The 21,393-nt window shown below is 44.1% G+C and overlaps 1 protein-coding gene across 1 annotated transcript in view; it reads left to right on the forward strand.

Annotated features, from left to right (window-relative positions):
* The first annotated feature begins 867 nt into the window (after positions 1-867).
* Positions 868-21,393, forward strand: part of PTN (pleiotrophin) — an 86,273-nt gene continuing 65,747 nt past the window's right edge. Inside the window, exon 1 of the mRNA XM_083572429.1 lies at positions 868-1,206. The gene's annotated coding sequence lies outside the window, so the exon portion shown is untranslated. The remainder of the gene's footprint in view (positions 1,207-21,393) is intronic.

Below are 21,393 nucleotides of genomic sequence, written 5' to 3' on the forward strand. Positions count from 1 at the left end.
AGGCGAAAATTGTATACGAGGAGAAATTCACTGAAAAATACTGGCAATTTTTCATGAGGACTTTAAAAAACACCAAGTGATGTGGAAATGTGGAGAGCAGAACTTAATACAGTGGTACCTCGGGTTAAGTACCTAATTCGTTCCGGAGGTCTGTACTTAACCTGAAACTGTTCTTAACCTGAAGCACCACTTTAGCTAATGGGGCCTCCTGCTGCCGCTGCGCCGCTGGAGCATGATTTCTGTTCTCATCCTGCAGCAAATTTCTTAACCTGAGGTACTATTTCTGGGTTAGCGGAGTCTGTAACCTGAAGCGTATGTAACCCAAGGTACCACTGTATCTGAAAAAAATGAGAAGCTGAGGAAATCTGAAATTGGCAGAATCCCCTATCCCTAATTGTTGGCACTGGGCCCTTGTTTACAGATGTAGCTGTTGTGATCCTTTGTTCGTGTATGTGACTAAAATTGCAGTGTTCACCTGTGTAGACTGTTTGTTCAAGCTGTTTCCAGCTCAGATGAGCTTTGGCAAAATGCATCTCTGCCAGCTGTTGTGAAAAAGTGCTGACTTTTGGCTACAGACTGAGCAAAAAGGGTTGATACTCACTGGTTGTGCAAAAGCTTACAAACTGATTGGGTGCTTCCTGCATCTGAAGTTTCTGAGGAACTGAATAGTATCCTCTTACTTTCCTTCTGCACTGACTGAAGCCCCTTGAAAAAGATGTCATTCCTGATGGAGAGTTCCTCTCTGATTCCCCCCTCCCCGCTTCCTGCCTTTCCATCGGTCTTGGTGGGAGAGACTGCCCCTTGAGTGACCTGCTTTTAATAAGCTTCCCAGTCAGATCACATGAGGGAACTGTGCTCTGCTCTCTCCCCCCCTCCTTCCCTTTCTTTTCTCTCGCTCACTCAGTCACTCACAGTCTGCTCTCTCTATAGTCAAAGCAAGGATCAGGTTCCCTGCCTTGAGTAGAGAAATTCTGGGGGGGAAATTGAAAGAGGAAGAGGGTAAACTGAGAAGAAGAGGAGGAGGAGCAGAGGGACATTGGAAAGGGGGCAAAGGAAGAAAAGGAGTCAATAATTTCGAGAAGGGGAGAAAAAGAGAGAGAAGCGGAAAAGTGCTGCATTTGCCGAGTGAAGGTGTAGCGAAAGCTCAGAAGTCCTCACGGGGGATTGAAGACTGTTTAACAGAGACGGGAGATTTTGCAACTCAAAGTAAGTACAAGTGGATTTGGTTTGCAAACGCTACTGTTTGATCTCTCTTCCCCCCTCTTTTCAGTGTAAAAGGGGATGGATGCTCAGCAACAGAAATCCTTAACTTTCAATGTTTCCATGGATTGAAGAAAGTTGATGGGGGACCTCAGAGTGGCTTCTGGATGTGTGTTTTGTGTTTTCCAACAGAGTGAGGGTGCTGTTCCTTCTGTGTAACAATAGCAGTGTTTGGTATTCGCCAGTAGAAGTTCACACTGAGTGCCACATAATAGGAGCACCATTCATGAATTTCTTGGGTCCTAGATGGGTGGCATGATGATGCACTGACCAGGGGAACCAGTTTGGGTCAACTCTGAGCAAATTACGAGGGGCAAAATGTGTGGGGACTTTTCCTGGGCTTTTCTCTCGGGTATCTTCTACATTGGCAGGCTGTAAGAGAAGTGTTAGAAGTGGAACGAGGGCCCTTGGATTCCTCCTGTTGTTTGAGCCCTGCTGGTGTATTGAGATGGGATGAAGGAGAGCTGAGTGACGTGCAGAAGAACCTGTTCTTCCACATCTTTTCCCACGGAGAGTGTGCGCTCTTGTACCCAGCCATAAGCAGAGGGGTGGAGCTTTCCATATACTCTCATCGGTACCAGCTAGTGTTGGTCACTTTTCCTTCCGCTCCATTGGATGAAATGACATTTAGAGGCTGACGGGGACAAGACTGCAGATGGTTGGATGCCAAGTGAGGTTTTCTAGCATTAAAAAGCAGCAAAAAGCTGCTTCTGCAACTCTATTTTCAAGAATCTAATTTAGTGGGAGTTTTACAAGGATGTTTATACAATGCAACTGTCATGAATGGGATGTTTTTAAAAGCTGCTTTTTTTGCATCCCACATCCGCTTCCCAAGCTTGAAAGAACTCAGGGCAGTGTGCATATGTGCGTGATTGCTTTTTTGTGTTTAAATTTTATATCTTAACTTTATTCTATGGAAGCTAAGGTGGCACCATAAAGAAGTCTAGACAGTGTCCCAGTGGCACTGACCAGACCCAGGCTTGCTGAGGTGCAACATGGTTGCCATCTTACTAAACTGTACCTTCAAACTATTCACTGGTGGTTTGATTGTTCAATTGCAACACAGGGAACCCAATTTCACCTGTAGTGTTAGCAAAGCAGCAAGAGACTGGGCATCTGACGTACTTCCTTTTCACCTGCTATAAGAAATGGAAATCTAATACTGTATTGTTCCATAGAAAGTGTGAGGAAAGGATGAGAAGAAGGTTCAAGGAATGGAGGGGCAGCAATCACACAGTCTTCCATGACCTCATTGACGTTGGGCTTTTTGGGTTTCCAGTCTTCCATATGTGGTGCTGTCCCATTTTATTCTCCCCACTAGCTTGTGAAGAGAACTAGGCTGAAAGATGATGGCTTAACTAAGGCCACCCAGTCAGGATAAGAACCCAGGACTCAGCTGAACCCTTTGTGCCAAGGATGGGGAGCCCTTGGCTCTTCAGAACTTGCTTGAATTCAACTCCTATCAGCCTCAGTCAGACCAATGGTTGAGGATGATCATAAGAGTCCAACAACCTCTCATGGGGTTGGGGTGGCACAGGCTCCCCATTCTTGTTGTGTGTGGTACATAGAGATTTAAACAACTTGAGAAAAGGCCTGCTGGATCAGGCCCAACACCCACCTGGCCCAGCACTCTGTTCTTACAGTGACCTACCAGATGCCTATGGAAAGCCCACCCACAAGCAAAACCTGAGTGCAACAGGATATCATCTGTTGTGGCAAGTGGTTCAATGCGGTTCATAATGATGGTGAAGTTAAAGGATTTTAAGCAGGCCATATAATCATGATTTTGTGATCATATATGATCATACAATCATGATAAAGTCAGCTCAAGTAGATGTCACCCTATGGCAAAACTAGTTGTGTGGTTATATTTAAATGTTTCCTTAACTGCATTTTAGAATAATGGTAGGTGTTCTAAAGTTTCATTGCCAGGCAAAATCAGTCAAATGACCATTCACCCTGTGGTGCTGATGCTAATTAAAGAGAACTCTTCCACTGGGAGATCAGCTATCTGAACTGTGAATAATAAATGATGATGCAACAGTAGACCAAGATGGGTTGGAATTAGATCTGGCTGCCCTAGATACCCCAACCTGCCCTTGCCAAACCCTAATCTTAAAATCAGTTTTTAAAGACTACCTGGGCAACATTCCTGCCACCACTCTTGGTTTCTGGGCTGCAGTAGCTTTTATTAAAATTAAATATCTAAATCCAGTTTTCCTTAAAAAAATACTGACCCACTAGTCTTCACTTATATTAAAATCTGGCCTGGTGTTTTAAAATTGTATTCAATGGGATCTGAGAATTTGGATTTAACTACAGTTTAAAGGTAAGGCATCTGCCCCTTCTCCACTTCTTTTCCATCTCTCACCATACACAGTGGCGTAGCGTGGGTTGTCAGCACCCGGGGCAAGGCAAGTAATTTGCGCCCCCTGTAGTGAGAGAGAGTGAGTGAGCCAGGTAGGGGCAGAGAGCTGTGAGTGCGAGCGCCCCCCCCGATGTTGCGCCCGGTGCGGCCAGCCCCCCCTGCACCCCCCACGCTACGCCACTGACCATACATCAGCCTTTGTCCATCTGATGCCATCCAAAAATTTGGACTATAATTCCTACCAACCCTAGACAACATGGATGGGAGTTGCAGTTTAAAACATTTCAAGGGCACCTTGCTATGCACATGGACAGCTCTTTCACAGTGACACTAACTGCAGCCCATTTTGGCTTTGGCCAATGCACATGAAAGTGTACAGAGGCTGTTCGAGTGAACCCTACTGTGGCCACAGTTAACACAAGGTATGATATGACAACATTGACACCAGTGATAATCAATGACATAGAGTGTCAAATTCTGAACTGATCTTATGTTACACTTCTGCTTTAGTTAAATGTTACTGGGACCCAGGGGCAAGACACTTGGATTGTTGTTGGCCAACAGGGGGAGCCAATGTGGTGGCTCCAGATGTTGTTGGACTAGAATTCCCATCAGCCCCAGCCAGCGTAGGAATGATGGGAGTTGTAGTCAGGAATGATGGGAGTTGTAGTGCAATAACATCTGGATGGCACCATGTCAACTGCTTCTGGGTTAAAACAATGGTGATAAAAAGGTGAGAGCTGAGGCTGGTTCATTGGGCAGTGCAAATCTCACTTTGTCACTCTGCTATGCTAGAGTCTGCTCTCTATATTCCTATGGCATTATATCCCCCCCCCCCACTCAGTTGTCTCTCCCTTCACCACATTACACTTTTCAGGGTAATGTAAGTGAAAAAGAAGGTTACCCAAATTTAGACAGGAAGTAGGGTAACAAAGGGAAGGGAGGGAGAGATGATATTAGCCAGGGATGAAGGGCAGAAAATTGAATTACAAATATTCAGGGGGAAATGCTGGAGGCTGGAAGAATGGGAGAGATATGTTGGTGGGACGAGAGTTACTCTGTTGGAGGTGCCTTGGCTCCACTGACATAGATATTGCAAAAGTGCTGTTGGGCTTGTGGGCCAGGGGTATGTCTCACATCTCCAGCTCTTTTGCTTCCCCAAACTATAGTGGTCAGACTGTATGCTAACCCTGTGGCTGGCATAGTTAGTTGCCTTCGACTGCGTTTAATGGGGGCGGTGGGGGGGGAGAGAAAATGCTGCCTCTCACCTCCTGCTCTGAGCATTACAAAACAGCAGCTCAATAGATTTGGCAGTAGATATATCAGTAGATCTCCTCCACCCTTGGCATAAAGGAAAATTAGTTTTGCTCTGCTTGGCTGCAATCCTATACCCAATTAGCTGAAGTAAGTCCCATTGTGCTCAGTGGGGTTCACCTCTGTGCAGGGTTGCAAGAATTCATTGTTTTTTTGTTCCACACTGTTTTCATCACATGCAGGCCTGCTTCCGTTCTGTTGCAGTTTGTCTACGTTATTTGTCTTGCTGTCCACTGTGGCAAAAATTACGTTGTCATGATGTAGTTCCATCCCATATCCATTTCAACTCAAAAGAAACACAATGCAAATGCAGAAAAACATAATCAATTGCATATCATTTGTGCACTGAAAGCAACAACAACATCCAATACTGATTGTATTCACTGGATGGAGTTCTGTTCTAGACATGGGACAATAAGCAAACAATGGCAATTTCTGCTCCTGTTTCCATTTTCATCAAAGTTCTCTGACATCCCGATCTCTGAGGAGGCATGCATAGGATTGTACTGTTAAGCTTTGGTTCAGCTGAGAATGAGGACTGAAGAATTAGGCCAAAGGTGTAATGGAAATAGTGATTTTTGAAAAATGTACCATCGATATGTTGCTGTGGGAAAGATAAAAGCCTGAACACACCTATTCTTGCTGGCTTGCTTGTTTTATTTTAAGAATACAAGAAGAGCCTGCTGAATCAAGTCAGTGGCGCACTTAGCCCAGAATCCTGTTCTCACAGTGATAAGCCAGCTGTCTATTGAAAGCCCACAAGCAGGACCTGAGTGCAAAAACTCTCTCCCCTTCTATAGTGTTCAGCAACCAGTATTCAGAAGAATACTAACTCCAGCCCTGGAATGAGAATTTAGCTATTGTGGCTCAGAGCTTTTGATAGCCTACTCTTCCATGAATGTTTGTAAACCTCTTTTAAAATCATCCAAGTTGGTGGCCATCACTGTGGGAGCAAAGGCCGTAGTTTAACTATGTGCTAGGCGAAGAAGTTCTTTGTTTTCTCTGTCCTGAATTGTCCAATGTTCAGCTTCATGGATGTCCGCAGGTTCTGGTGCTAGAGAAGGACAAAAACTTCCTTCTGTCCATTTTCTCCCCAGTTTGCATATATGTATGCACTTCTATCAGGACATGGGTGGCGCTGTGGGTTAAACCACAGAGCCTAGGACTTGCCGATCAGAAGGTCGGCGGTTCGAATCCCTGCAACGGGGTGAGCTCCCATTGCTCAGTCCCTGCTCCTGCCAACCTAGCAGTTCGAAAGCATGTCAAAGTGTAAGTAGATAAATGGGTACCGCTCCAGCGGGAAGGTAAACGGCGCTTCCGTGTGCTGCTCTGGTTTGCCAGAAGTGGCTTAGTCATGCTGGCCACATGACCCGGAAGCTGTACGCCAGCTCCCTCGGCCAATAAAGCAAGATGAGGACCGCAACCCCAGAATTGGCCACGACTAGACCTAATGGTCAGGGGTCCCCTTTACCCTTTATGCATTTCTATCATATCGCCTATTAGATGCTTTTTCTCTAAACTTACAAGCCCCAAATGCTGCAACCCTTGATGGTTTTGGTTGCCATTTACATTAACCTTTTCAGAATCAGTGCCTGTGAAGAGGTCTGGGGAAGCATACACACACACACACACACACACACACACACACACACAGGGGTGGGGAGGTAGAAACAGATTTTCCTCTCACAATGAAAATCTGAACTCCGCAAAAATTCAGCGGTGCCCTAATTCCACTATCAACCCACTGCTGCCATGTAAGAAATCTGTTATGTCTGGAGCTTCAATCCCAGAATAATAGGCAGGTAGGATTTTAGATTGAATCAGCCTATCAGGTATGACCTGGGGTGTGAACAAAGGATATATAGCCTAGGGTCTGGGAGGGGCCAGACACACACAAGCACTGACTGACACACCCAGTGACTGACTGTTTCTATTACAAACTGAAATAAAATCCATGAAACTGAGGATTCTCAAAGTATATTTCAAAATCCATCTAGACACTTCGTTAGATTCAATTTAGGGAATGTTGAAAGAAGTGCTGGTGTGGAAAGAAGACCCCTGGACAATGAAGCACACAGCAAACTTTAAAAATAAATAAATCTCAAAACAAGAAGGCTTGCATCTTCAATATGTGCAAAAAATAAGGGGAGTTAGCACAGGGTTAGCCAATGCAGTACCCTATAGATGTTGCTAGATCACAACTGTTACCATTCCCGAGCATGCTGGCTGCATCTGATGGAGTCCAACATTTGAAGAGCGCCATATTGGCTGCCTCTGAATTTAGCACACAGGAAGGCTTTCTTCCCACCTTAGCTTCCATAAAACTCAGAGGAGCTGATTTCTCCGCTTGAGGTGTCCGGAGGTGGTGGAAGGAAATGCCCTCTCTCCCTACTTTCATCTGTGGCTGACCCTACAAGCTGTTTTCTTTCTCTGCCAGACACACGAGAAGCGAAGAAGATTCAGCGGACCCCCTGGGGAATTACCCCTGAAGGCTAATAGGATAATGGAACAAGTTCCATGATCTCAGCTAAGTGTGGATTTGATGAAACAGCAGAGAGCTCCATTTAGCTATTTGGTAATAACATCACTCTGAAATTATGGTGGATCAATATGGATAAATATTAAAAAGCTTTGAGGAAGCGAAGGGAAATGGAGAGGAAAGTATTGAGTTTCTGTCTGGACTTTTCTACGGACAGAGGATGCACTCAAGGAAGACAAGCAACGATGGAGTTAGGGACTGTCCTCAGTGCAATGGCAACTGATTAGGGTCAAACACTGCCCTTTAATAGGAAGATTAATCCTGAGATTTCCTTTCCTTGAAAAAACATGTCACCCCAATGAGAATTACATTGATTAAATTACTAACAGGTGATTATTAATTTTTTGCATTTATTTTGTTGAGTATCTACAGTTACATTTTAAGGTCAAATTTGTGAGGGTAGCTAAGAGTGAGGAAAAATTCTTTTTTCTGCAGAAAACATCATGATCTTCTAAAATTATTAGCTCCATGTGAACCAATGTTGACCTTCATACTCCTCAACAAATATTATTCCAAAGGCACTAAGGTATATCATACTCGGCATTAAGTAATGTGCAGTATCATAGAATTGTAGAGTTGGAAGGGTCATCTAGTCCAACACTCTGCAAAGCATACGGTCCCCATCCAGTTTGAAACTATACTAGACCCTGCTTAGCTTTGCAGATGTGCTGGAAGTTTTATTGCTGCACCAAGATAAAGAACCTTCCCTTTCCAGACCCATTAACATACTAGACATTTGAACAGAAAAAGATGTAAAATGTTGTACATAAGATCCTTCTCAGACACTGTGAGACTTTCCAGACATTACAAGCAAAGAGGATTGCTTAAGGGATTTAGCCTATGTGGATTCTGATTAAGGATGGAGGGAATTTAATTCAGTTTCCAAGTAACAATGAATTTACCTAATCCATACTCAGGGGCAAATGAAGGCATCGAGACACCCAGGGCGGGCATCATGATGTAGGGTGCATGTGCGGCATCGCTACGTATGACGCATGCACCGTACGTAGTGAAGCCACACATGCGCTGTGTAGTGGCTTACCGCTGGCACCGCTCCAGCACCGTACAGATGGTGCCGGGATCCTCCGTCACTGCTATAGCTGTGTTCATGGCTGCAGTGGTGATGGAGGGATCCCAGTACCGTCAGTACGGCGCTGGAGCAGCGCCGGAGACAAACTGCTACACAGTGCAAGTGTGGTGTCACTACATACAGCGCATGCATGCAACGCTGAACATGCGCTGTACTTAGCGGATTGCTGCTGGTGCCGGGTTCCTCTGCTCACAGCTATAGCCACGAACGGAGAATCCTCCAAAGGCGGCTGCTGCGGTGCGATGGCTGCTTGTGCTGCCGTGAGCCCCCGCGGGGTGATTTCTTATCTCCCCCGCAAACATGGAACCCAGGGCGTACCGCCCCCCGTTGCGACACCACTGTCCATACCTTCCAAAGTACAAGAACTGAAACAGAGCCATCCTGCAAAATTTGCGCTTCTCTGAATTTTGCCTTGAAGTTCCTCAGCCAAGTAATCGACTGGAGCAGATTATGTACCAGAAAACTTACATTACTGAAAATAACAATTGAAAATGCATTATATTAGGGGAAATCGCTTCCAAAATTGCATATAATGGGCAAAACTGCATGAAATTGCTTGCAACAAATATATATAGTAAGCAAAATAGTATATAAAATTATGTAGATTGGGAGAAATGTGTCCTAAAATGCTGAATAATTTTGTGAGGATTTTTTTAAAAATTGCAAACTGATGTGCAAATGTGAATAACTGAACCTAAGATGAGGTGGGCATGGGGGGAACTGACGGAAAACAAAATTGACAGGTTTGCCCATCCTTAATTCTGATGCAAACTAACCCAATCTACACCTCTGGGGCTTGTGCAGATCAGACCTTAGTTGTTCGCCATATTTCGCACTTCTACAATGTGCCAATAAAGTGATCAGCATTTCTTTTTAAGTATGAGATGTATTTTTAAAAGAGCATTTTAAAAGAAAATGCAGCTAGAAATGTGTGTTTCTAACAGGATAGAGTGGACTTGCGGGAGAACAAACACAGATGATTTGTCCTGCCTGGCAGACAAGTGCCGTCAGCCAAATGGGGAAGCGGTATCACAAGTGACTTGATTGTATTGTCCAAAGCTGCTCTGAGCTTATGAAGATTGTTGAGCTTATTAGAGATAAGTTTGTGTAATGAAGCTGAAAACTCCAGCTGTTTATGTGTTTTGTGTGTAAACCCACCATTGTTTAGGATCATAGGTCTTTGCAGACATCTACTGTGTGTATCACGACCACACAGCTGGGGTGGGGTGTGTTGCAGTGACCAGCCTGGACCTTGACTTATCCTGCAGGACTCTCAGTCACAGGAAAAATCTGCCCAGGGACCTGCCATTATGACCCCGCTGTCCCTTCTATGTTCAGTGGAATGAACATTACAGAAGTAGAATGGAAATGGCCGACAAGTTATTCCAACCTCAGTGTGTTAATAAAAGATGGCTGTTCACTCCCCCCCCCCCCCTACAAAACCCTGAAGAAGGAAGTCTGTCATTTTTCTGGAGAAACTGTGGATTTCTTTCCTCATTGGTTTTCAATAAAACTGTATCTACACTTAAATGTAAAGAACATAGGACTTCATAGGACTGTCCAGTTTCAGAAAATAAGATTGGTATGATACAAATGAATGCTCCACAACATCCAAATTCTCCTTCAATGGGAATATCAGGGAGAAGTGTACTATCCTACTGTTCTCAATGTTCCAGACTTCTGTGGAAAGATATGTTTTTATGTGAGGAAGCATTCAAACTGTGGTCCTGCCCTTCGTTCCAAAATGGTATCACCCAAGCATAATTCATCTGAATAGTCTAAAATGCCTTGGTTCCAATGGTCAAATACACTTGCCCTTCCAAAGCATATTTTCCAAAACGTGAATCTGCTTCTCTGCTTAAACCAAAGGAGAGAAAGAACCATATCTTTCTAGTAAGGTTATAATTATTTCCCCTAAAGGTAGGCAAGTATTTTCTGCTGGAGAATATAGCTTCAATTAATGGATTGGCAATATGTTGTTAGCAGAAATACATGTTGCATGCATGGGATTCATTTTGTGACTTTTTATCTCCAAGAAAAGCATACAGCAATCAATATGTGATGTGGTATGAAACCAGGACACTGTAACTAACCTAACATGCTCATGCACATAATTCCTCGTGGGATTCAGGTGCCTTGCTAGTGCTTGACCCATATCTTTTGTGTAATTGCCTGGGATTTTATCTTCCTTGTCCACAGGGAACTAGTAGCCCTCATGATCATTCAGTTTCCTGATTTTCTCTCAGCCACTCTCCAGCTTGAGCACGGTGTGTCTTTCTCTTTCCATCACCCAGCCACCTTGGTTTTATCTGATCTTCCACTGTGCTCTTAAGCTCCATTGTTGACCTCAATTTTTGATGGCATGGTGTCCCTCTGCATTGGCCTTTTACCTATTTCACAAATGTATATGCCACCTTTCAGTAACAATTTCTGGGGCAGTTCTCCATGAAACAATAAAATCAAACACCTATAAAAATAAAACAAAACAGCAACATCAAATAATAATAATCTGATGTTTAAAACCAAAAACATCCCTAGATATTACTAGCGGATATATCAATACACTTCAGCTGAGGGCATCAGTAAAACAGTTTATGATAGGGTTGTGCAGCCCATCTGCCCCAGCAAGGATGGTCAATGGTGAGGGAGGGTGAAAGTTGTCCAACAACATCTGGAAGTCCAGACATAGTTAATGGCACAAAGAAATGCCATGCATTTGGTGTAGTGCAATCACACCTTTTGTACATGTAACTTTTGAAGTATGCAAAATAGATCTTTTTTGCATGCTGGCTTCATTTTGTATTTCAGAGCAGGATCAGCACAAAGAGGTTCCAAATATATACAACAGATGAATATCTCCAGTGGATTTCTTGGGTGGGTAGGTGGGAACTAATTCAAAAGTGGTTTTGGAGGATGTGTTATCAATACTGGCTTTTGAAAGTGGTGTATCTCTCAGCTGGAGTTGTGACACCCCTAGGCGTTGGGCCTAAAGGACAAGGTTGATACAAATATCTCAGGTAGTTTGGCTTCTTCCATGCTCTTTGTTTGAGCCAGAGCATAAGGAAAGGGCTAGATCATGGGTAGGCAAACTAAGGCCCGGGACCCGGATCCGGCCCAATCACCTTCTAAATCCAGCCAGTGGACGGTCCAGGAATCAGTGTGTTTTTACATGAGTAGAATGTGTGCTTTTATTTAAAATGCATCTCTGGGTTATTTGTGGGGCATAGGAATTCATTCATTCCCCCCCTCCAAAATATACTCCGGCCCCCCAAAAGGTCTGAAGGACAGTGGACTGGCACCCTGCTGAAAAAGTTTGCTGACCCCTGGGCTAGACTCTCAGCATCTCTGAGTGTACCTCCCAAATATCAAGTCTTGTCAGTCAAGTTCCTCCCACTCCCCTTGGTATGGGATTCAGATTTCTTGCTACTTATTAAGGTTTTATCTATATTTAGTACTATATACATAGTCCATTGTGTGGTGGATGCACATTGGATATATGTGGTTTTATCCAACACATGCATTTTGTACTGTGCCCTGGTTTCGGCTGCACGTAGAATGCATCGTTGACATTTCTAAGTGTGCTGCAGGCTGGCGTAATTGCAGCTGTGACCATAATGTGATCGTAGCTGTGACAGCGTTGGGTTATTTTTTTCCAAGGAAAGAAAGGAATGAAGGATGGATGGATGGATGTACAGAAGGAAATAAGGAAGGAAGGGACGCCCTGGAATTATATATGATCATATACCCCCATGTGATTGTTGTCATTAATAGTAAGGTTTGACCAAAGCTTTTTGTGGCAACGGAAATGTCTACATACAATACTACTATGAAATGAATCAATACATAAATCTTGAGCTGCTTCTTGGGTGTTTTTTGTCTGCATATTCATTTACAAAATTTCATGCACCACTTGATTGCAAAAAACCAATGACCTCAAAGCGGGTTGCAAAGCAGTCCCTTAGTGCAGCGGTTGCACACAGTAGTCCTCATGCTATCTGAGATTCTATGCAAATGTTTATAAACATGATGACTGATTTCTTTTTGTAGACAGGCATCTAGGAAATGTTGACAAATGCAAACCTTGCATCTAATAGTGATCATAACTGTAGTGTGTGTGTGTATCTGTACTACTGTGATTACAGTGGCACCTTGGGTTACAAACGTTTTGGATTACAAACACTTCGAGTTACAAACTCCGCTAACCAGGAAGTAGTACCTCGGGTTGAGAACTTTGCCCCAAGATGAGAACAGGAATAGTGTGCCGGTGGCGCGGCAGCAGCGGGAGGCCCCATTAGCAAAAACACGCCTCAGGTTAAGAATGGTTTCGGGTTAAGAACGGACCTCCAGAACGAATTAGGTTCGTAACCTGAGGTATCACTGTATTGAGTGTCAGGCAGTTTGTGAAAACTCTTTCTCTTGGGGTCAGTCATATGTTTACAGTAAAGAGGGATTCTGGCAGAAAGCAGGTCAATAGCCTTTTCAAATTGATTCAGGGAACATTTTGATCTTCTATTAAGCTCAGATAAGGCCTATCATCAGTAACAACAGAATATGCCCATCACAGATCTCTCAGTATCTTTATTTTGATGATTGCCTAGTAGGTAAAAGCCAGCAATCTGTAAGGAATCCATCAACTGCCTACAATTTTCTTGGCTTGGAGTCACTTTCATCTATAGTGTTTGTCGGCTTAAAAAAACTAAAAACACCAACATAGGGTCATGTTCAAAGTGCTTTTCAGGCTTCTGTAAATTTCAGCTGCCTTTTAATTACTTTTTAGTTGTCACAGTGCATTGTTCAATGCTGTGTTAAACAACCCTACCCTTGATGTCATAACATAAAGCTTGATCAGGGTATCAGTGTGCTTATATGGGTTTCTTGATGAGGAACAGATATGCCTACATCTGGGCTTGGATCTCAAGCTGTTGATGTGCCCAAGTCACTCATTCTAAAGTGTCCTTTCACAGTTTGCACCTGTGAGATTTGCAATTGGTACCATGGACACCACAACCTGATGTCGTTAGCTTTCTGCTGTCAGGAGAGAATGATTTATTTATTTTTAAGCCAACTTGCTTCTCCATCCTCTTGCTAGGAATCCTTGCTGTTACTGAAGGAAGGCCTCTGAGATGCCTTGATTGTCTCCCAGTGGCCTGGGTCACCTGACTCACTTGTTTGTTTGGATTGCTCTGTTCCCGGAGGTCACAATGGTGTTTTTGTTTTGTGTGAGAGTCTCCGGCACTTCCACTAACAGATTGCCTGGGTGCAGCTGAGCCTACAGTGAGAACCAAGGCAAGGGTAGAAAAAGGAAAGAAAATCCAACCAGTGGTTTCCCTCCCAGACCAAATCAGAGTACATTTCAGTCAACGGTCATGGGTTTTCTTCATTAAATTTCCCTCCAATTGCATCAGCGTTTCCTTTAGATGTAGCTCCATTTCTTTCCAGACGAAATGCAAGGTTGTTGAAAAGCTGCTTTACACACACCAGAGGTGTCAGCTTGCAATGGATATTGCGGGTGCCTGGCGTTGCATGGGTGACATCACACGTGCAACACACGACACACACACACGTGACATCATGTGTGCATTGTCGCATCTTCGGGAAGAGGCCGAGTGCGGAGCTGAACGCAGCTTGGCTACAATGGCCGGTGACTCCTCCTTTCATGGCAGGAGGAAGAGGAGCTGGCCACTGAAGCAACACCACGCTCATCTCAAGAAGACCCTTATGGGGTCTTCAGCCACGGGATCACATTCATCCAGTGCTATACCAGCTGTGCTGGCTCTTGGTACAGGATCAGGTTTAAGGTGTTGGTTTAAACCTTTAAAGCCCCATCCGGCCTAGGACCCCCATACCTACAGGACCGTCTCTCCTGGTACACCTGCCACGGAGGACCTTACGGTCTGCAAATAATAATACCTTGGAGATCCCGGGCCTCAGAGAGATTAGGCTCACCTTGACCAGGGCCAGGGCCTTTGCAACCTTGACCCCAGCCTGGTGGAACACTTGGCCACAAGAGATCAGGGCCCTGCAGGATTTGACATCTTTCCGCAGGGCCTGCAAGATGGAGTTGTTCCGCTAGGCCTTTGATCGGGGCTCAGCCTGACTCCCCTTTTCTTTTTGTATAAGAACTAATATGAAAGAGACCTCCCAGCATTCTCACAGGCCCATACAAGATCAGCGTAAACAGGTGGGCCGGTGAGCACTTACTGTTCCCAACCCTAACCCTGTGAAAAGCCATCTAATTAGACTTTAATTTGATTTTGACCTGTTTTTAGGAGGTAATTTAATTATTGTTTGATTTTATACCAATGTTATATATCTGATGTTAGCTGCCCTGAGCCCGGGGAGGGCGGTATATAAATAAAAGTTGTTGTTGTTGTTGTTGTTGTTGTTGTTGTTGTTGTTGTTGTTGTTGTTGTCATCTCCACACTTGCCCTCCTCCAGACCCTCAGCGTTGTGGGGGAACCTCCCAAAAGATATTGGGTGGATCCAAAACAGCTCTAACCCCATGCGTTGGCAGATAGCCACACAAAAGAAAAATAGTGGGGGGGGGGGATTTCCCTCATCAGAGTTCAACATGTAAGCCAGTGGTGCTGTTGGACTACAGCTCCCAAGCAACACTAACTGTTGGCCATGCTGGCTAGGGCTGATGGGAATTGGAGTCCTGGGGGGCACCATATTGACCTCCAGTGGTCTAAGCATACTTACTTTCCTACGGAAACAAATCCTCAATCCAAACCAGCAGCTTCCAGGCATAGTCTGTATATGTATGAATTACGTGTGACTGTGTGAATGAACTATGTGTGAATGTGTGCTACTTTGTAGTGAGTTTCCTCCCTTCCCCTTTTAAAAATATCCTAGTCCAGTGTACCAGGGGTGTGGTGGGGGCTGCTTGTTGGAACAACATCTTAGTTAGTGGTTTACAAATGATTCCAAATAAATAATGTGGGGAATCTGAGGTCACACTAATAACAACAATTTTATTATTTACATGCCACCCATCTGACTGGGTTGCCCCGGCCACTCTGGGTGGCTTCCAACAAAATATTAAAACACAAAAACCATAAACATTAAAAACCTCCTTGTACAGGGCTGCCTTCAGATGTCTTCTAAAAGTCAGATAGATGTTTATTTCCTTGACATCTGATGGGAGGGCATTCCATAGGGTGGGTGCGACTACGGAGAAGGCCCTCTGCCTGGTTCCCTGTAACCTCACTTCTCACAGTGAAGGAACCACCAGAAGGTCCTCGGAGCTGGATCTTTGTGTCTGGGCTGAATGATAAGGGCGGAGATGCTCCTTCAGATAGACAGGGCTGAAGCCATTTGGGACTTTAAACACTCAGAAACATACTGGGAACCAATGGAGATCTCTTAGAACCAGACTAGAGGAAGTCCAAGCTGCAGTTACATCCTATGCCAGCCCTCTCCTGTTCTCAGGATAGGCAGAGCTGGCATGAAAAAGAGCCACGCCATAGATCTGTAAGAGCATAGATGTTCCAGGTGAGCATCCAGATGACTTTGCACAGGAACAAGCTATATTGTTGTGGCTAAATGTAATGCTGGGACATGGCCTAAATCCCATTAATTTTAGTGGAGGAGATTTAAGCACATACTTAATTCTCCCATTGAAATAGATGAGCCTTAACAGTGCTTAACTTTGGCTGGAGTATGCCCTATCATTATAATTAAATTACAGGGATACACTGTCTACCACACTTAGCAGAAAGGACAATTTAAGATAATAGCTCAGTCATATTTCAAAGCTCATTCCACCCTGTTCTGCCTTGCCTCTGGAATGTGTATGTCAAAGAGATCCAGATATTCTTATATCTGGCATATTAGAATTATGGTTGTCTTGGTGGTAGGCAGAAGTCACTGTAGAGCTGTTGCAATTGAGCAACAGAGATGCATTTTAAAGAAAGTTGCCAGTTCATTGGGATGACTTTCTCCATTTGTTCCCAAATCCTCTTGGCCGTGATCTGCAACTATTTTACTGGAGGATCACTTTGAGGAAAGCCAAAGTTTCCTTGACAGAGTTTGGATTTCCTGAGCACTTTTGTGATTATTCGTCTGATGAGGTTTGAGGCTGCTGTTTGCCGGAAACTCCACCGACTTTTGAGAGTTGGGCTGGTCCCATGATGCTTCCATTGAGTTGGTTAATTACTGTAACTCAGGGTAGTTCTTTCCATCCATGGAAGCAGAAAATAACCCTGCTGTGGGTATTTACAGAAAGAACATTACAAGCAGGCATTAGGCAATACTTGTCAGCCTCAAGGGCAGTACTGGTAATTTAGGATCCCGAAATATGTGACTATATATAGGCCATTTCAGTTGACTTGGTTGACTTCAGTTGACTTTCAGTTGACTTTAGTTAATTTGGCCTGCCACTTCAGGGGGTGAGTGCAAGCACTGAGTTTCTTTTTTTTAAGGGGAGGGGCTTCCACAGGACATCTGCAGTTGCCCCCCCCCCCGGTGGTTCTACCCCAGGGGTAAGTAAGCTCAGGCCTAGAGGCAGGCCTCCCTATCTGCCTCTCAGCCATCTCCCTCACCAGTCCTGCTGTGCAACCTCCTTGACTGCCTTTTCCTGGCTGGAATGTGGTGTTGAGTCACGACCCTGCCTCCTGCTTGCCTGGATGTGTCTGGGCATGTGAGCCAAACCCTGTGGATTTTGCATGGCTGGTATTTGCTTAGTGTACAAAGATAAGAGCTATATCCATTGCCCCCCCCATTTATATGTAAGCCTACCCACTTTTGCCTCTGGTCACACTCACCATGGCCATGAGGCTTCCAGAAAGTTGCCCATGAGAGAATGCCACCTTTGGTCTGGAAAACTCTACCAGCATCTTGCTGTTCTTGCCAGCTGCTGCTGCTGCTGCTACTCTACTTCCTCATTCCTAACACCTGCTTGCTTGCCCAGTGGAGCCAGCGAGGAAGCACACAATGACAGCTACTCTTCCTCTTCCTCACCACTGCTATCCTTTGCAAGCTCATTCCCTCTGGGCCAGAGGGAGGTGCATATGAACACACAGGATGCAATGGTGAAAAGCAAGAGAAGGTCCAGGGGACTCTTGTCAGTAGACCCCTTGTTGGGGTACCGATCCTAGGCAAGGGCCTGTTCATGCTGACCCTTGACCCCAGCCCATGAAGGTGGTTGGTCCCCATGTGCACCATCTTTAATCATTTCAATCAACTGCATAGCTTTGCGTTGCCTGCACACTGCTGTGGCGAGATGTTCATGTGGTTGAAATTAGTCCTGGCCATGCGACAAGTTCAACATGCAGTACATCTGGATGTCTGGCCAAATGATCAATTACTGCCTTCTCTGGCCAGATTAGCTTATTGTGATCGGTGGCGGAGTTAATCATTTTTTTCTTCCCTACACAAGCTGGCCCGACAACAGACAAATCACTTGGCTGTCCAGCAAGTTGTAGTTATGCATTATTTACAGAGCTTTGAAAATTCTCTAGGTGCTGTGCGAGAACCAGCAAACAACACTGGCTCCGTCTGCAGGCTTGAAATGTAGTACATGCCGCACATGGGGGGGGGGGGGGAAGAATCAAGGCAAAAAGGAAAACTATCAAATCCAGGCAGTGGCTCTTAACAGTTGTAATGTGCATTGACTGCTACTGAATGGCCAGCACTGTTCATTCTTACTTACCATTCTTCCCCCATTCTTAGCAACCTTTCTGTGCTAAGAATGGGTTACGGTACTTCTGATTTATTTATTACATTTGTATTCCATTTATTTATTACATTTGTATTTGTATTATTGTATTTATTAATTACATTTGTATTTGTATTACTCCCACCCCCCTTCTCATCCACACATTGGCCAGATCCAGACTAGCTTAGCTTCATCAAGCTGGTGCTGGAGAACACAATCCTTGACACACTAAATACAAAAAAAAAACCCAACTAGGTCTAAGGAAACTTAATATATTTATTTAACATATATATGCAAGAGTACAGTATCTGGCTGATGGCCAATAGGATATGCAATAATAACTGGGTAATCTTGTATGGTTTTACATTTCTATGCATTTGCAGTGTGTTATAACTTCTCCTTGTGCAGAAGGAGAAGCTGTCCAAATATTCCACTGATAAAAGGCTCTGGAGAGTCAGAATATGTTGGGCAGGGCATTTGGAATGCAGTTTCTACTATCAGTCTTTAGTTGTGTTTTATATCGTTTCTAAAGTTAAGTTTCGTGGTTTCTCTTACATGCCTTTGAAGTGCCTCAAGACTTACCGGTAGGTGAAAGGTGATTCATAAATGAAACACAATAATAACAATCAATCATCATCATCATCATCATCATCATCATCATCATCATCATCTGACAGGACTCCCTCCAAGGGAATCTCAGCCTTGATCCTTCAAACATTCATTGTCTTGAAGTCCAGCTGGTGGGTTGGGGATAATCCGAATAAATCCATAGCTCTCCCCCATCAGTGTCTCAGAAGCCCCTTCACTATTGCTGGGTTCCGAATTCCTGAAGAGGGCTTGTGTTCAAAACCCAGGTTTGCTAAGTTAGCACACTTGAAAAATGAAGGAGTGATTCTCATGGCGGTGCAAAAAAGGGAAATTTGCCCATGTTGATTCACTAGGTCAGTGATGGCCAAACTTGGCTCGCCAGCTGTTTTGGGACTACAACTCCCATCATCCCTAACTAACAGGACCAGTGATCAGGGATGATGGGAATTGTAGTCCCAGAACAGCTGGAGGGCCAAGTTTGGCTGTCACTGGACTAGATGATTCCGTAAAGCCAATTTGCAATAATGCAAGTCATCTTGTCAAATCCTATGAAATCTTGACTGCTGCTGCATCATACCAGCCGCTTCATGGCTTTCATACCTGCCTGACCCTGAAGGTTCTGCATTTCTTCCTTGTGCTCTGCAGAAAAAGCTGCAGCAAAGCAATGATTTAGTTTCTGGACAATCTCTTTATCCCCTTTGATTGCCCCTCCATAGCTTCCCAGTCTTGTCGGCCCACCATCTCTCCCACAAGGCATCTTATTTCTGGTGTACTTAAAGAAATCCTTATGACTTGTCGGCCTGCATTTGCCTCCTCGTTCTTCAAATTTGCTACTAGGCTTCTCTTAAATCTCCAATTTACATTTTGCCTGCCAACGTTGCTCCTTTCCATCAGCATCACTTGGGCTGGATATCCAATTTCTTTTTAGAAGGGGACCTTTTCTTTTTTTTTACTTTCTTTCTTTGACTGCATAAGTTCTAATTTTCAGTACCATCTCTGCTTGCTAGGAGGCAAGTGCTGGTTTCATAACTCAATTAGGATGCCCTTCATGGCACATTTCTGAACCTTTATCGCATCATTTCCCCCCCCCTCCATTGTTCACTAATGTGTTAAGTAATTATTATAAAATCATGGAGCCCAACATGCCGCACTGTGAAGTCTTAGAACATTCCTGCGTGGCCAAGGATGCCAGGCCTATGTGTTTATCAAGGACTGTCCCCGCTTACCACCTTAATTTCAAGGAGGGTTGCATTACTTAATGAATTGTGCTCTGTGGGTGTTGTGTGCATTTTTCAACTTCATGCTAAATTCCTGATGTGGCCCTCAATAGAGACCTGATTCCAAGCCCCAGTCATCCCTCCAGTTAAGGAGTTGCAATGTTAGGTTATCCCAATGGAGGTTTGGCAGTTATAAGAAAAACTTTAAATGTTTTTGTAAAAATAAAAATCACATTATGATGACAGACAGCACTAATCCAGTGTCCATTCACAGCATTCTACCTAAAAGCTGCTTAAGATAGTCTGTTGAGTACGGGGGGGGGGGATCTGTCTGCTAAGTCCATTCCAATCCAATTATCTTGCTTATAAAGAAACACAAAAAGAGAATACTTAAGGAAGAACTTGTCGAGAAGAAACTGGACCATGAACAGTTTCCGTTGTAGATTTTCAAAGATTTAAATTTCCACTGGATCTTTAATAGTTTTGAGTCCTGTCTTTGTACCTGCACTTTCTTAAGTGCTGCTGGGTGGGTGGGTGACTGAATATTTGAAACAAAACACAGCCATCGTTTGAAACGAGCACTTCTCTAAATTTTGTAATAATTCTCCAGCCAAGTAATATGTACAAAAATGCATCGTATTAGGGAAAATTGCATACAAAAAAATGTGTATATTAGGATAAATTTGCAATGAAATGATGATGAATGTTCAGGAAAACTTTTTTTTTTTTAAATCACAAACTGGAACTGAACTCAATATTGGAAAAATGAGAGAACCCGCAATGGTCAGATTCATCCATTCTCATTTGCTATTGTAACAACTCTTGGGAGATCTAGATCTGCTATAAGTCATGGTTTTTGCTGCCCCCCATGTCCTGCTACTCAGCATGCTTAGTGTGTAAAGGGGATGGATGGGGGGCTCCCTCGCACCAGTGCACATATCTGCTTTTACAATGAAAGGGAACATTCACTTGAGAGTGAATGCAATGGTATTTTAGGAAACATCATGAAATGCAGATGTGCAAAGCCCTGTAAAACCCCCAGAAGCTCACCAGATATACAGTATTTTTCACTCTATAAGATGCACCAGACCACAAGACGCACCTACTTTTTGGAGGAGGAAAACAAGAAAAAAAAAATATTCTGAATCCCAGAAGCCAGAACAGCAAGAGGGATCACTGCGCAGTGAAAGCAGCAATCCCTCTTGCTGTTCTGGCTTCTGGGATAGCTGCGCAGCCTGCATTCGCTCCATAAGACGCACACACATTTCCCCTTACTTTTTAAGGAGGGAAAAAGTGCGTCTTATAGAGCAAAAAATACGGTAGTTGCTCCTCTTCATGGTGGCTATTTTACCAACAATC

Source organism: Podarcis filfolensis (genome assembly GCF_964270895.1).
Source record: "Podarcis filfolensis genome assembly, chromosome: 10".
NCBI lineage: Eukaryota > Metazoa > Chordata > Lepidosauria > Squamata > Lacertidae > Podarcis > Podarcis filfolensis.